This window comes from Carcharodon carcharias, chromosome 5, assembly GCF_017639515.1.
Source record: "Carcharodon carcharias isolate sCarCar2 chromosome 5, sCarCar2.pri, whole genome shotgun sequence".
NCBI classification, from domain to species: Eukaryota; Metazoa; Chordata; class Chondrichthyes; order Lamniformes; family Lamnidae; genus Carcharodon; species Carcharodon carcharias.
Window position 1 is genome coordinate 49,068,926 of NC_054471.1, and position 11,650 is coordinate 49,080,575.

The following is an 11,650-nucleotide window of genomic DNA, read 5'->3' on the forward strand; positions in this document are numbered from 1 at the left end:
ACTTTCCCTATCCACGTATCGAGCTGTAATTTCCCTATCCGCCTATCGAGCTCTACTTTCCCTATCCGTGTATCCGGCTCTACTTTCCCTATCCGCATCTCGAGCTCTACTTTCCCTATCCCTGTCCCAAGCTCTACTTTCCCTATCCACGAATTGAGCTCTGCTTTCCCTTTCACCCTATCGAGCTCTACTTTCCCTATCCGCGTATTGAGCCCTACTTAACCTATCACCATATCGAGCTCTACTTTCCCTATCCCCATATCGAGCTCTACTTTCCCTATCCGCGTATTGAGCTCTACTTTCCCTATCCCGGTATCGAACTCTACTTTCCCTAACAACGTATCGAGCTCTACTTTCCCTATCCGCCTATCGAGCTCTACTTTCCCTATCCGTGTATCGAGCTCTACTTTCCCTATCCGCATCTCGAGCTCTACTTTCCCTATCCCTGTCCCAAGCTCTACTTTCCCTATCACCATATCGAGCTCTACTTTCCCTATCCGTGACTCGAGCCCTACTTTTCCTATCGGCGTATCGAGCTCTATTTTCCCTGTCCACATATCGAGCTCTACTTTCCCTATCTGTGTATCACTCTACTTTCCCTATGCGCGTATCGAGCTCTGCTTTCCCTATCACCCTATCGAGCTCTACTTTCCCTATCCGCGTATTGAGCCCTACTTTCCCTATCCCCATATCGAGCTCTACTTTCCCTATCCCCATATCGAGCTCTACTTTCCCTATCTGCGTATCGAGCTCTAATTTCCCTATCCCGGTATCGAACTCTACTTTCCCTATCAGCGTATAGAGCTGTACTTTCCCTATCCGCCTATCGAGCTCTACTTTCCCTATCCGTGTATTGAGCGCTACTTTCCCTATCCGCATCTCGAGCTCTACTTTCCCTATCCCTGTCCCAAGCTCTACTTTCCCCATTCACGTATCGAGCTCTACTTTCCCTATCACCCTATCGAGCTCTACTTTCCCTATCCACGTATTGAGCTCTACTTTCCCTATCACCATATCGAGCTCTACTTTCCCTATCCATGTCTCGAGCCCTACTTTTCCTATCCGCGTATCGAGCTCTACTTTCCCTATTACCATATCGAGCTCTACTTTCCCTATCCGTGTCTCGAGCCCTACTTTTCCTATCCGCGTATCGAACTCTACTTTCCCTATTCCCGTATTAAGCTCTACTTTCCCTATCCGCATCTCGAGCTCTATATTCCCTACCCACATCTCAAGCTCTACTATCCCTATCTGCGTATCGAGCTCTATTTTCCCTGTCCGCATATCGAGCTCTACTTTCCCTATCTGTGTATCACTCTACTTTCCCTATGCGCGTATCGAGCTCTACTTTCCCTATCCCCATATCAAGCTCTACTTTCCCTATCCGTGTCTCGAGCTCTACTTTTCCTATTCACGTATCGAGCTCTACTTTCCCTATCCGCGCATTGAGTTCTAATTTTCCTATCCATGTATTGAGCTCTACTTTCCCTCTCCCCGTATCGAGCTCTACTCTCCCTAGCCCTATATCATGCTCTACTTTCCCTATCCACGTATCGAGCTGTACTTTCCCTATCCGCCTATCGAGCTCTACTTTCCCTATCACCATATCGAGCTCTACTTTCCCTATCCGTGTCTCGAGCCCTACTTTTCCTATCCGCGTATCGAGCTCTATTTTCCCTGTCCACATATCGAGCTCTACTTTCCCTATCTGTGAATCACTCTACTTTCCCTATGCGCGATTCGAGCTCTGCTTTCCCTATCACCCTATCGAGCTCTACTTTCCCTATCCGCGTATTGAGCCCTACTTTCCCTATCACCATATCGAGCTCTACTTTCCCTATCCGTGTCTCAAGCCCTATTTTTCCTATCCGCGTATCGAGCTCTACTTTCCCTCTTCCCGCATTAAGCTCTACATTCCCTATCCGCATCTCGAGCTCTATATTCCCTACCCACATCTCAAGCTCTACTATCCCTATCTGCGTATCGAGCTCTATTTTCCCTGTCCACATATGGAGCTCCACTTTCCCTATCTGTGTATCACTCTACTTTCCCTATGCGCGTATCGAGCTCTACTTTCCCTATCCCCATATCAAGCTCTACTTTCCCAATGCGTGTCTCGAGCTCTACTTTTCCTATTCACGTATCGAGCTCTACTTTCCCTATCCGTGCATTGAGTTCTAATTTTCCTATCCATGTATTGAGCTCTACTTTCCCTCTCCCCGTATCGAGCTCTACTCTCCCTAGCCCTATATCAGGCTCTACTTTCCCTATCCCCGTATCGAGCTCTACTTTCCCTAGCCCAAAATCATGCTCTACTTTCCCTATCCCCGTATCGAGCTCTAATTTCCCTATCTGCGTATCGCGCTCTACTTTCCCTATCTGCGTATCGAGCTCTACATTCCCTATCCCCATATCGAGCTCTACTTTCCCTATCCCCATATCGAGCTCTACTTTCCCTATCTGCGTATCTAGCTCTACTTTCCCTATCCCGGTATCGAACTCTACTTTCCCTATCCCGGTATCGAACTCTACTTTCCCTATCCGCGTATCGAGCTGTACTTTCCCTATCCGCCTATCGAGCTCTACTTTCCCAATCCGTGTATCGAGCGCTACTTTCACTATTCGCATCTCGAGCTCTACTTTCCCTATCCCTGTCCCAAGCTCTACTTTCCCTATACACGTATCGAACTCTACATTCCCTATCACCCTATCGAGCTCTACTTTCCCTATCCGCTTATTGAGCTCTACTTTCCCTATCACCATATCGAGCTCTACTTTCCCTATCCGTGTCTCGAGCCCTACTTTTCCTATCCGCGTATCGAGCTCTACTTTCCCTATCACCATATCGAGCTCTACTTTCCCTATCCGTGTCTCGAGCCCTACTTTTCCTATCCGCGTATCGAGCTCTACTTTACCTATTCCTGTATTAAGCTTTACTTTCCCTATCCGCATCTCGAGCTCTATATTCCCTACCCACATCTCAAGCTCTACTATCCCTATCTGCGTATCGAGCTCTATTTTCCCTGTCCACATATCGAGTTCTACTTTCCCTATCTGTGTATCACTCTACTTTCCCTATGCGCGTATCGAACTCTACTTTCCCTATCCCCATATCAAGCTCTACTTTCCCTATCCGTGTCTCGAGCTCTACTTTTCCTATTCACGTATCGAGCTCTACTTTCCCTATCCACGCACTGAGTTCTAATTTTCCTCTCCATGCATTGAGCTCTACTTTCCCTCTCCCCGTATCGAGCTCTACTCTCCCTAGCCCTATATCACGCTCTACTTTCCCTATCCCCGTATCGAGCTCTACTTTCCCTAGCCCTATATCATGCTCTACTTTCCCTATCCCCGTATCGAGCTCTAATTTCCCTATCTGCGAATCGCGCTCTACTTTCCCTATCTGCGTATCGAGCTCTACATTCCCTATCCCCATATCGAGCTCTACTTTCCCTATCCCCATATCGAGCTCTACTTTCCCTATCCGCGTATCGAGCTCTACTTTCCCTATCCCGGTATCGAACTCTACTTTCCCTATCCACGTATCGAGCTGTACTTTCCCTATCCGCCTATCGAGCTCTACTTTCCCTATCCGTGCATTGAGCTCGACTAACCCTATCCGCATCTCGAGCTCTACTTTCCCTATCCCTGTCCCAAGCTCTACTTTCCCTATCCACGTATCGAGCTCTACTTTCCCTATCACCCTATCGAGCTCTACTTTCCCTACCAACGTATGGAGCTCTACTTTCCCTATCACCATATCGAGCTCTACTTTCCCTATCCGTGTCTCGAGCCGTACTTTTCCTATCCGCGTATCGAGCTCTACTTTCCCTATTCCCGTATTGAGATCTACTTTCCCTATCCGCATCTCGAGCTCTATTTTCCCTACCCACATCTCAAGCTCTACTATCCCTATCTGCGTATCGAGCTCTATTTTCCCTGTCCACATATGGAGCTCTACTTTCCCTATCTGTGTATCACTCTACTTTCCCTATGGGCGTATCGAGCTCTACTTTCCCTATCCCCATATCAAGCTCTACTTTCCCTATCCGTGTCTCGAGCTCTACTTTTCCTATTCACGTATCGAGCTCTACTTTCCCTATCCGCGCATTGAGTTCTAATTTTCCTATCCATGTATTGAGCTCTACTTTCCCTCTCCCCGTATCGAGCTCTACTCTCCCTAGCCCTATATCATGCTCTACTTTCCCTATCCCCGTATCGAGCTCTACTTTCCCTAGCCCAAAAACCTTCCCTACTTTCCCTATCCCCGTATCGAGATCTAATTTCCCTATCTGCGTATCGCGCTCTACTTTCCCTATCTGCGTATCGAGCTCTACATTCCCTATCCCCATATCGAGCTCTACTTTCCCTATCCCCATATCGAGCTCTACTTTCCCTATCCGCGTATCGAGCTCTACTTTCCCTATCCCGGTATCGAACTCTACTTTCCCTATCCACGTATCGAGCTGTACTTTCCCTATCCGCCTATCGAGCTCTACTTTCCTTATCCGTGTATCGAGCTCTTCTTTCCCTATCCGCATCTCGAGCTCTACTTTCCCTATCCCTGTCCCAAGCTCTACTTTCCCTATCCACGTATCGAGCTCTACTTTCCCTATCACCCTATCGAGCTCTACTTTCCCTACCCGCGTATTGAGCTCTACTTTCCCTATCACCATATCGAGCTCTACTTTCCCTATCCGTGTCTCGAGCCCTACTTTTCCTATCCGCGTATCGACCTCTACTTTCCCTATTCCCGTATTGAGATCTACTTTCCCTATCTGCATCTCGATCTCTATTTTCCCTACCCACATCTCAAGCTCTACTATCCCTATCTGCGTATCGAGCTCTATTTTCCCTGTCCACATATCGAGCTCTACTTTCCCTCTCTGTGTATCACTCTACTTTCCCTATGGGCGTATCGAGCTCTACTTTCCCTATCCCCATATCAAGCTCTACTTTCCCTATCCCTGTCCCAAGCTCTACTTTCCCTATCCACGTATCGAGCTCTACTTTCCCTATCCGCGTATTGAGCTCTACTTTACCTATCACCATATCGAGCTCTACTTTCCCTATCCGTGTCTCGAGCCCTAATTTTCCTATCCGCGTTTCGAGCTCTATTTTCCCTGTCCACATATCGAGATCTACTTTCCCTATCTGTGTATCACTCTACTTTCCCTATGCGCGTATCGAGCTCTGCTTTCCCTATCACCCTATCGAGCTCTACTTTCCCTATCCGCGTATTGAGCCCTACTTTCCCTATCACCATATCGAGCTCTACTTTCCCTATCCGTGTCTCGAGCCCTACTTTTCCTATCCGCGTATCGAGCTCTATTTTCCCTGTCCACATATCGAGCTCTACTTTCCCTATCTGTGTATCACTCTACTTTCCCTATGCGCGTATCGAGCTCTGCTTTCCCTATCACCCTATCGAGCTCTACTTTCCCTATCCGCGTATTGAGCCCTACTTTCCCTATCCCCATATCGAGCTCTACTTTCCCTATCCCCATATCGAGCTCTACTTTCCCTATCTGCGTATCGAGCTCTAATTTCCCTATCCCGGTATCGAACTCTACTTTCCCTATCCGCGTATAGAGCTGTACTTTCCCTATCCGCCTATCGAGCTCTACTTTCCCTATCCGTGTATTGAGCGCTACTTTCCCTATCCGCATCTCGAGCTCTACTTTCCCTATCCCTGTCCCAAGCTCTACTTTCCCCATTCACGTATCGAGCTCTACTTTCCCTATCACCCTATCGAGCTCTACTTTCCCTATCCACGTATTGAGCTCTACTTTCCCTATCACCATATCGAGCTCTACTTTCCCTATCCATGTCTCGAGCCCTACTTTTCCTATCCGCGTATCGAGCTCTACTTTCCCTATTACCATATCGAGCTCTACTTTCCCTATCCGTGTCTCGAGCCCTACTTTTCCTATCCGCGTATCGAACTCTACTTTCCCTATTCCCGTATTAAGCTCTACTTTCCCTATCCGCATCTCGAGCTCTATATTCCCTACCCACATCTCAAGCTCTACTATCCCTATCTGCGTATCGAGCTCTATTTTCCCTGTCCGCATATCGAGCTCTACTTTCCCTATCTGTGTATCACTCTACTTTCCCTATGCGCGTATCGAGCTCTACTTTCCCTATCCCCATATCAAGCTCTACTTTCCCTATCCGTGTCTCGAGCTCTACTTTTCCTATTCACGTATCGAGCTCTACTTTCCCTATCCGCGCATTGAGTTCTAATTTTCCTATCCATGTATTGAGCTCTACTTTCCCTCTCCCCGTATCGAGCTCTACTCTCCCTAGCCCTATATCATGCTCTACTTTCCCTATCCACGTATCGAGCTGTACTTTCCCTATCCGCCTATCGAGCTCTACTTTCCCTATCACCATATCGAGCTCTACTTTCCCTATCCGTGTCTCGAGCCCTACTTTTCCTATCCGCGTATCGAGCTCTATTTTCCCTGTCCACATATCGAGCTCTACTTTCCCTATCTGTGAATCACTCTACTTTCCCTATGCGCGATTCGAGCTCTGCTTTCCCTATCACCCTATCGAGCTCTACTTTCCCTATCCGCGTATTGAGCCCTACTTTCCCTATCACCATATCGAGCTCTACTTTCCCTATCCGTGTCTCAAGCCCTATTTTTCCTATCCGCGTATCGAGCTCTACTTTCCCTCTTCCCGCATTAAGCTCTACATTCCCTATCCGCATCTCGAGCTCTATATTCCCTACCCACATCTCAAGCTCTACTATCCCTATCTGCGTATCGAGCTCTATTTTCCCTGTCCACATATGGAGCTCCACTTTCCCTATCTGTGTATCACTCTACTTTCCCTATGCGCGTATCGAGCTCTACTTTCCCTATCCCCATATCAAGCTCTACTTTCCCAATGCGTGTCTCGAGCTCTACTTTTCCTATTCACGTATCGAGCTCTACTTTCCCTATCCGTGCATTGAGTTCTAATTTTCCTATCCATGTATTGAGCTCTACTTTCCCTCTCCCCGTATCGAGCTCTACTCTCCCTAGCCCTATATCAGGCTCTACTTTCCCTATCCCCGTATCGAGCTCTACTTTCCCTAGCCCAAAATCATGCTCTACTTTCCCTATCCCCGTATCGAGCTCTAATTTCCCTATCTGCGTATCGCGCTCTACTTTCCCTATCTGCGTATCGAGCTCTACATTCCCTATCCCCATATCGAGCTCTACTTTCCCTATCCCCATATCGAGCTCTACTTTCCCTATCTGCGTATCTAGCTCTACTTTCCCTATCCCGGTATCGAACTCTACTTTCCCTATCCCGGTATCGAACTCTACTTTCCCTATCCGCGTATCGAGCTGTACTTTCCCTATCCGCCTATCGAGCTCTACTTTCCCTATCCGTGTATCGAGCGCTACTTTCACTATTCGCATCTCGAGCTCTACTTTCCCTATCCCTGTCCCAAGCTCTACTTTCCCTATACACGTATCGAACTCTACATTCCCTATCACCCTATCGAGCTCTACTTTCCCTATCCGCTTATTGAGCTCTACTTTCCCTATCACCATATCGAGCTCTACTTTCCCTATCCGTGTCTCGAGCCCTACTTTTCCTATCCGCGTATCGAGCTCTACTTTCCCTATCACCATATCGAGCTCTACTTTCCCTATCCGTGTCTCGAGCCCTACTTTTCCTATCCGCGTATCGAGCTCTACTTTACCTATTCCTGTATTAAGCTTTACTTTCCCTATCCGCATCTCGAGCTCTATATTCCCTACCCACATCTCAAGCTCTACTATCCCTATCTGCGTATCGAGCTCTATTTTCCCTGTCCACATATCGAGTTCTACTTTCCCTATCTGTGTATCACTCTACTTTCCCTATGCGCGTATCGAACTCTACTTTCCCTATCCCCATATCAAGCTCTACTTTCCCTATCCGTGTCTCGAGCTCTACTTTTCCTATTCACGTATCGAGCTCTACTTTCCCTATCCACGCATTGAGTTCTAATTTTCCTCTCCATGCATTGAGCTCTACTTTCCCTCTCCCCGTATCGAGCTCTACTCTCCCTAGCCCTATATCACGCTCTACTTTCCCTATCCCCGTATCGAGCTCTACTTTCCCTAGCCCTATATCATGCTCTACTTTCCCTATCCCCGTATCGAGCTCTAATTTCCCTATCTGCGAATCGCGCTCTACTTTCCCTATCTGCGTATCGAGCTCTACATTCCCTATCCCCATATCGAGCTCTACTTTCCCTATCCCCATATCGAGCTCTACTTTCCCTATCCGCGTATCGAGCTCTACTTTCCCTATCCCGGTATCGAACTCTACTTTCCCTATCCACGTATCGAGCTGTACTTTCCCTATCCGCCTATCGAGCTCTACTTTCCCTATCCGTGCATTGAGCTCGACTAACCCTATCCGCATCTCGAGCTCTACTTTCCCTATCCCTGTCCCAAGCTCTACTTTCCCTATCCACGTATCGAGCTCTACTTTCCCTATCACCCTATCGAGCTCTACTTTCCCTACCAACGTATGGAGCTCTACTTTCCCTATCACCATATCGAGCTCTACTTTCCCTATCCGTGTCTCGAGCCGTACTTTTCCTATCCGCGTATCGAGCTCTACTTTCCCTATTCCCGTATTGAGATCTACTTTCCCTATCCGCATCTCGAGCTCTATTTTCCCTACCCACATCTCAAGCTCTACTATCCCTATCTGCGTATCGAGCTCTATTTTCCCTGTCCACATATGGAGCTCTACTTTCCCTATCTGTGTATCACTCTACTTTCCCTATGGGCGTATCGAGCTCTACTTTCCCTATCCCCATATCAAGCTCTACTTTCCCTATCCGTGTCTCGAGCTCTACTTTTCCTATTCACGTATCGAGCTCTACTTTCCCTATCCGCGCATTGAGTTCTAATTTTCCTATCCATGTATTGAGCTCTACTTTCCCTCTCCCCGTATCGAGCTCTACTCTCCCTAGCCCTATATCATGCTCTACTTTCCCTATCCCCGTATCGAGCTCTACTTTCCCTAGCCCAAAAACCTTCCCTACTTTCCCTATCCCCGTATCGAGATCTAATTTCCCTATCTGCGTATCGCGCTCTACTTTCCCTATCTGCGTATCGAGCTCTACATTCCCTATCCCCATATCGAGCTCTACTTTCCCTATCCCCATATCGAGCTCTACTTTCCCTATCCGCGTATCGAGCTCTACTTTCCCTATCCCGGTATCGAACTCTACTTTCCCTATCCACGTATCGAGCTGTACTTTCCCTATCCGCCTATCGAGCTCTACTTTCCTTATCCGTGTATCGAGCTCTTCTTTCCCTATCCGCATCTCGAGCTCTACTTTCCCTATCCCTGTCCCAAGCTCTACTTTCCCTATCCACGTATCGAGCTCTACTTTCCCTATCACCCTATCGAGCTCTACTTTCCCTACCCGCGTATTGAGCTCTACTTTCCCTATCACCATATCGAGCTCTACTTTCCCTATCCGTGTCTCGAGCCCTACTTTTCCTATCCGCGTATCGACCTCTACTTTCCCTATTCCCGTATTGAGATCTACTTTCCCTATCTGCATCTCGATCTCTATTTTCCCTACCCACATCTCAAGCTCTACTATCCCTATCTGCGTATCGAGCTCTATTTTCCCTGTCCACATATCGAGCTCTACTTTCCCTCTCTGTGTATCACTCTACTTTCCCTATGGGCGTATCGAGCTCTACTTTCCCTATCCCCATATCAAGCTCTACTTTCCCTATCCCTGTCCCAAGCTCTACTTTCCCTATCCACGTATCGAGCTCTACTTTCCCTATCCGCGTATTGAGCTCTACTTTACCTATCACCATATCGAGCTCTACTTTCCCTATCCGTGTCTCGAGCCCTAATTTTCCTATCCGCGTTTCGAGCTCTATTTTCCCTGTCCACATATCGAGATCTACTTTCCCTATCTGTGTATCACTCTACTTTCCCTATGCGCGTATCGAGCTCTGCTTTCCCTATCACCCTATCGAGCTCTACTTTCCCTATCCGCGTATTGAGCCCTACTTTCCCTATCACCATATCGAGCTCTACTTTCCCTATCCGTGTCTCGAGCCCTACTTTTCCTATCCGCGTATCGAGCTCTATTTTCCCTGTCCACATATCGAGCTCTACTTTCCCTATCTGTGTATCACTCTACTTTCCCTATGCGCGTATCGAGCTCTGCTTTCCCTATCACCCTATCGAGCTCTACTTTCCCTATCCGCGTATTGAGCCCTACTTTCCCTATCCCCATATCGAGCTCTACTTTCCCTATCCCCATATCGAGCTCTACTTTCCCTATCTGCGTATCGAGCTCTAATTTCCCTATCCCGGTATCGAACTCTACTTTCCCTATCCGCGTATAGAGCTGTACTTTCCCTATCCGCCTATCGAGCTCTACTTTCCCTATCCGTGTATTGAGCGCTACTTTCCCTATCCGCATCTCGAGCTCTACTTTCCCTATCCCTGTCCCAAGCTCTACTTTCCCCATTCACGTATCGAGCTCTACTTTCCCTATCACCCTATCGAGCTCTACTTTCCCTATCCACGTATTGAGCTCTACTTTCCCTATCACCATATCGAGCTCTACTTTCCCTATCCATGTCTCGAGCCCTACTTTTCCTATCCGCGTATCGAGCTCTACTTTCCCTATTACCATATCGAGCTCTACTTTCCCTATCCGTGTCTCGAGCCCTACTTTTCCTATCCGCGTATCGAACTCTACTTTCCCTATTCCCGTATTAAGCTCTACTTTCCCTATCCGCATCTCGAGCTCTATATTCCCTACCCACATCTCAAGCTCTACTATCCCTATCTGCGTATCGAGCTCTATTTTCCCTGTCCGCATATCGAGCTCTACTTTCCCTATCTGTGTATCACTCTACTTTCCCTATGCGCGTATCGAGCTCTACTTTCCCTATCCCCATATCAAGCTCTACTTTCCCTATCCGTGTCTCGAGCTCTACTTTTCCTATTCACGTATCGAGCTCTACTTTCCCTATCCGCGCATTGAGTTCTAATTTTCCTATCCATGTATTGAGCTCTACTTTCCCTCTCCCCGTATCGAGCTCTACTCTCCCTAGCCCTATATCATGCTCTACTTTCCCTATCCACGTATCGAGCTGTACTTTCCCTATCCGCCTATCGAGCTCTACTTTCCCTATCACCATATCGAGCTCTACTTTCCCTATCCGTGTCTCGAGCCCTACTTTTCCTATCCGCGTATCGAGCTCTATTTTCCCTGTCCACATATCGAGCTCTACTTTCCCTATCTGTGAATCACTCTACTTTCCCTATGCGCGATTCGAGCTCTGCTTTCCCTATCACCCTATCGAGCTCTACTTTCCCTATCCGTGTATTGAGCCCTACTTTCCCTATCACCATATCGAGCTCTACTTTCCCTATCCGTGTCTCAAGCCCTATTTTTCCTATCCGCGTATCGAGCTCTACTTTCCCTCTTCCCGCATTAAGCTCTACATTCCCTATCCGCATCTCGAGCTCTATATTCCCTACCCACATCTCAAGCTCTACTATCCCTATCTGCGTATCGAGCTCTATTTTCCCTGTCCACATATGGAGCTCCACTTTCCCTATCTGTGTATCACTCTACTTTCCCTATGCGCGTATCGAGCTC